The sequence below is a fragment of the Eleutherodactylus coqui genome, chromosome 4 (genome assembly GCF_035609145.1).
Source record: "Eleutherodactylus coqui strain aEleCoq1 chromosome 4, aEleCoq1.hap1, whole genome shotgun sequence".
In the NCBI taxonomy this organism is placed as follows: domain Eukaryota; kingdom Metazoa; phylum Chordata; class Amphibia; order Anura; family Eleutherodactylidae; genus Eleutherodactylus; species Eleutherodactylus coqui.
In genome coordinates, this window is record NC_089840.1 from 216,342,555 (window position 1) to 216,348,536 (window position 5,982).

Genomic DNA, 5,982 nt, shown 5'->3' on the forward strand with positions numbered 1-5,982 from the left:
AACTAAAAATTTTTATATTTTTGCAAATATGTTATTTTAAAGACAGGACTAAGGATGAGCGAGTATACTCGCTAAGGCACTACTCGTCCGAGTAATGTGCCTTAGACGAGTATCTCCCTGCTCGTCCATAAAGATTCGGGGACCACTGCGGCTGACAGGTGAGTCGCGGCGGGGAGCAGGGGAGAGCGGGCGGGAGAGAGAGATCTCCCCTTCGTTCCTCCCCGCTCTCCCCCGCAGCTCCCCGTTCCGCGGCGGCCCCCGAATCTTTAAGGACGAGCAGGGAGATACTCGTCTAAGGCACATTACTCGGACGAGTAGTGCCTTAGCGAGTATACTCGCTCATCCTTAGACAGGACGTTTTTCTATAGTACACATGAAAATGAGGATTTGTACCCCAGAATGGATAACCCTGTTTGTCCCGTGCTCAGAAACATACCCATTGTGGCCCTAGTATTACGTCTGTATGCACAATAAGGCCCAAAATGAAAGGAGCAACCGGTGGCTTTCGGAACAGAAATTTTGCTTGAAGGAGATTTAGTCCCCATTGCACACTTGTAGAGCCCTTGAGTGACCAAAACGTTGGAGAACCCGCACAAGTGACCCCATTTTGAAAAGTAGACCCCTTAACGAATTTATCTAGGGGTACGATGATTTTTTTGACTTCACAGTTTTTGAATGAATCTAAGCCAAGCAGAAGGAAAAAATTATGATTTTCATTTTTTTGGCAATTGTGTCAATTTAAAAACAGTTTTTTTTTGTACAGTGTACATAGGAATGAAGACGTTCACCCCAAAATGGGTACCCCTGTTTGTCCCGTGTTCAGAAATATACCCATTGTGGCCCTAATCTACTTAAAGGAAACATAGCTAGGCCTATAATGGAAGGAGCACCTGTTGGATTTCAGGGTACAACTGAATAAATTCCAGGCCCCATTGCCCACTTGTAGAGACATTGAGCGGCCAAAACATTAGAGAACCCCCACAAATGACCCCATTTTGAAAACTAGACCCCTTAACGAATTTATCTAGGGGTGTACTGCGTATTTTGACCCCACGGTATTTGAATGAATTTAAGCAAAGCAGAAGGAAAAAATTACGATTTTCATTTTTTTGGCAATTTTGTCAATTTAAAAATGGGGTTTTTTTGTACAGTGTACATAGGAATGAAGACGGTCACCCCAAAATGGATACCCCCATTTGTCCCGTGTTCAGAAACATACCCATTGTGGCCCTAATCTACTTACAGGACACATGGCTAGGCCCATAATGGAGGGAATGCCCGCTGGATTTCAGGGTACAACTGAATAAATTCAAGGCTCCATTGCCCACTTATACGGAAAAAAAATTGACTTCCTAAAAATAATCCCCCCCGCCATCGCCATTTTTTTGGCACTCCCTAAATATTAGATAAAAGTAATAATATAAACTGCGTTTTATGTCCAAAGACAGGGGTAATTACGGTGGCTGGTTGGGATGGGCACATGGGGCAAGAAAACCGGGTATCCCCCCTTCTCTCTCGGGGGTATTTCGTGACCTCAGCGGCAGGGATAGGGGTGTAAAAAGTGGCGCTCTGTGAAGCTTCGTAAGCTTGCTGCGGTGCGGCGGTCTCACACAGAAGTTGCTCAATAAGCTGCTCCTGGAACTGCAGGTAGGCGAGCGTTCCCGGGGCTTCTTGTAAATTACGGATTACAGGTAGCGATCTGAATAACGCCGGGCTCTCACGGCCATATGCAGAATCCGCTTGCGGAGGCCCGCAGCGGATCCCAGCTGTGCGCCCGGACGTGACCCTGCGTATGGCTGCGTAATGTACTGCGCATAACTGCCTACTCACACAGGCGGTCATGCGCAGTACACCGTTTTTTGTTTATATTTCCCGTGCTGTTGCTTAGAGATGACCCGGGTACCCGCAGCCCGTACACAATGTATTTGCACATGGGCTGCGAGTATATCCGCGGTCATAGAGCACAATGGGCTCTAGGTCACGGATATCCACGGTAAAATATAGCATGCAGTGTTCTGTTTCTGCGAGTGGATTACGTAATTCCGACCCGCTAATTGGGGGGAATTGTGTAGTCCAATGCATGTGATTCCTCTCCAGTCATGCGTGACCGGCCTGTTATATCGCTAATTTATCACGTGACCGGGGACCGCTCAACGAGGCCTCCGATCACTGCTGCAAGCACTCAGCGACCAACGCAAGGAGATTTAAAATTTCCTGGGCTCCCCGGCTCCTGTGAATGTGTCCGGCATTTTGCCGGCGGGTGCATACCCAGTAGCCGGCAGGATCCATGGAGGATAATCGCATCTGGATTCAAATGCGGAAGCCTCCGAGAAGATGTTTCCTCTCCTCTCACCGATCGCATTGGTGAGGGAAGATGAAACTTCCACTTTAAGAACTTTTACGTGATCGCCATTATGCATTGGATAACGGCGATCACGTGATCAGTAACCGCATACCGCAGCTCCCCGTGACATCTCCAGGCTCTTGGCTACGTTTGGTAGCCAGGAGCAGGGAGATTTTAAATTTCTGGGGCAATCTTTCACTTTTGCGCATGCATCCGCCATCATGCTGACGGGCGCATGCGCCGAAGCTGGGGTAAGGTCCGCGGATCAACATCCCACCAGGGAACAAATCCGGGGATCTTGGGTACGTAATTTCATCCCCCCTTACAGATATGATCCGTAAGCGGAGATGAAACTTTAACTTTATAAACTTTTAACTTTTTTTAAAAAACTTTTTAACGTTATATGATCACCGTTATACGATTGATAACGGTGATCATATGACTAGAAACCGCATACAGCGGTCCCCAGTCATATCTCCCTGCACTCGGCTATCTGTGACAGCCGGGTGCAGGGAGATTTTGAATTTGACGGGCTCACCGGCCTTCTGCGCATGCGCGCCACATCGGCGCGTGCGCAGAAGCCAGCGGAGGGTCCCGAGACTGACCGGAGGACATGGAGAAAGCAGGGTGAGTATTTTCACCTTCCCTCATGGATCCGATCCATGAGGGGAGGTGAAGCTTTTCTTTTTTTTACATCTTACTTCACTTTTCCGCGATCGCCGTTATCCATTGGATAATGGCGATCGCGGTACCGGGGACCGCTCACCGCGGTCCCCGCTGACATCTCCTGCCTCCCGACGACCTACAAGAGCCAGGAGATTTTAAATTTCCCGGGCCGCCGGGGCATGCGGCTGACGTAAAGCCGCCTGGCGCGCATGCGCAGAAGGCCGGCTTCAGGGCCCGGAGGACCAGGAGAGCGGGGAGCAGTGCGGCGGACTCAGGTGAGTAATTTCAGCTGCCCTAATAGATCCGATCCATCAGGGCAGCTGAATCTTTAACTTTTTAAAAACTTTTTTTTAACTTTAATGCCGATCGCATTGCCGGGGGGGAGGGGGGTCCCTGCAGCCCGGGATGACAGCTCCATGCTGTCGGCTACCTGCGGACACCGACAGCATGGAGCTGTCACGTCCAGAGCCAGAGGGGCTTTATTCTCTGCAGGACACATGTTTTTACGTCCTCAGAGAATAAAGCCCACTTGGGCAGGACGTAAAAACACTATGGGCTGGTCGTTAAGGGGTTAAAATTAAAACCTGTCACACGTGAAGTGTGACGTGAAAAACATTTTCTTGTTATAATCTCACCTGTCAAGGGGTGGGATATATTAGCCCCTTAAGGACATGACCTATTTGGGGTTTAGAGACGCAACGATTTTCTGGGGATTTTCGTTTCTGCTTTTCAAGAGACATAACTTTTTTTTATTTTTCCATCGACACGGCCAAATAAGGGCTTGTTTTTTGCATGGCGAACTGTAGTTTTTATTGGTATCTTTTTGGGTGCATATAATATATTGTAAAACTTTTATAATGTTTTTTGAGAGCAGGGAGAGAAAACATCAATTCTGCCATTCTTTTTTAATTCTCATCAAACAGCATAAATGACACAATATATATTTTTTGCGAAACAGTACGATTACAACAATACCGAAAACATAATTTTTTAATGTTTTCCACTTTTGCATAATAAAACCCTTTTTTGGAATTGATGATTATTTTTGCATAATTGCATTCAAAGTCGCATAACTTTTTTATTTTTCCATGGACGGAGCTCTGTGAGGGCTTGTTTTTTGCGTCACAAGCTGTAGTGCTTTATATACCATTTTGGGGTACATATGGCTTTTTTGGAGGTAAAGGCCGCCTGCAGACAGGCGGAAATTCTGCGGCGGGATTTCTGCCGCTGGAAGCCTGCATAGGATTGCGTTAACAAACGCAATCCTATGCAGACGGCCGCAGTTAGGCTTTGTGAAATCTCGCGAGGCAAACAAACCGCGGCATGTTCTATTTCTGCGAGCCCCGCACAGAAACGTCACTCACCCGCTGCTGGCTCCGGTCTGCGCATGCGCCAGCTGCCGGTACATGAAAGATCCGGAGCTGCGGGGCATGGGTGAGTATGCGCTGCTCTCTGCAGGCGCTCGGGTCGGGTCCCGCGGCGAGAATTCTCGCTGCCGGATCTGATCCAGCCGTCTGCAGGCGACCAAAATAAATAAAATGAGCATTTTGCCTCCATTTTTTTTACCATTTTTTGCTGTGCAGGATAATTAGTGTGCTCAAATTGGTGCTCAAACAGGTCATTAAAGACACGAGGATACCACATTTGCGTTTTTTTTTCTATAGAAATAGGGAAAAATGAGCAAGAAAGGGTTTTCTTTCTTTCTGTATTTTTTTACACCATGTCTTTTGTTTTTTACACTGTTTATGTCCCTGAAGGGGACCTCATTCATAACAGCTATGATAGGGCATTGCAGGACTGCTATGGCTTTTCGCTGGTTTTAGCGAACATAGGCAATGGCAAAGCAGGATGCCTGTATCTGGCGTCCTGTTGCCACGACAACCCGACGGTCCTCGCAATTACATTGCGTGGGTCCAGTAATGTCCAGAGGCAGCGCACTCCCTCTGTGAACCCTTTAAACGCAGCGATCTACATAGATTGCAGCATGTAAAGGGTTAACAGCGGGGATCACTGTCCCAATGCACCCCCGCTGTTGCAGGCTGTCAGTATAAGCCAGCTCCTGCTGCCAGATGGCGCAGGATTGTTTTAGATCCCGCGAGATCCACATGACGTAAGGTTATGTAATGTTGCCTTAAGTACCACCCTGCCATGACATAACTCTATGTCCTATGGCGGGAAGGGGTTAAAGGTGTTGTACCAGGATATAAAGTTATTCCCCTATCCACAATATATGATTGGTTAGGGTCCTAGTGGTTGGACCCTGACCAATCGCAAAAATGGGGGTCCCAATGGTCTCCACGTGAATGGAGCAAAGGACACACGAGCATGCCACAGCTACGTTTATTTCAATGACAGTGCCTGAAATTGTCGAGTATGAGCGCCAGAGATTGCTGAGCGCTGTCACTGAAGTTAATGGAGCTGCAGCACGCATCACACTCATCCTCACATCCAGCCATGAGGGGTCCATCGGAACACCCATTATTGTAATCGGTGGTCGGATCATAATGTTATTCCCTATCCTGTAGGCAGGGGAATAACTTTATATCTTGGTACAACCCTTTAAGCATCAAGTGAAGAGTCAGCTCTTGGTGTGTTGGAAGCAGGTAAAATGGGCAAGTGTAGGAAACTGAGTAACTTTGGCGAAATAGTAATGACTAGACGACTGGAACAGAGCCCTCCAGAATACCAGGGAGGGCGGTTCCCAAGATGCAATGGTTAGTACCTACCAAAAGCGGTTCGAAGAAGGACAACTGGTGACAGGGTCATGGGCACCATAGGCTCATGTATGCATGTTGAGAGAGACTTTTGTTAAATGTAAATGAGCAAATTAAAGAAGTATAGGGATCATCGCACTGTAAGAGGTCATTAGATACCTCTACACCCTGGACAGTGGATTTCTAAATTACACTTTAGTTTTTTCTTGCTGGCACAACATTACATCTTTCCTCACAATTAAAACACTAATAAAAATG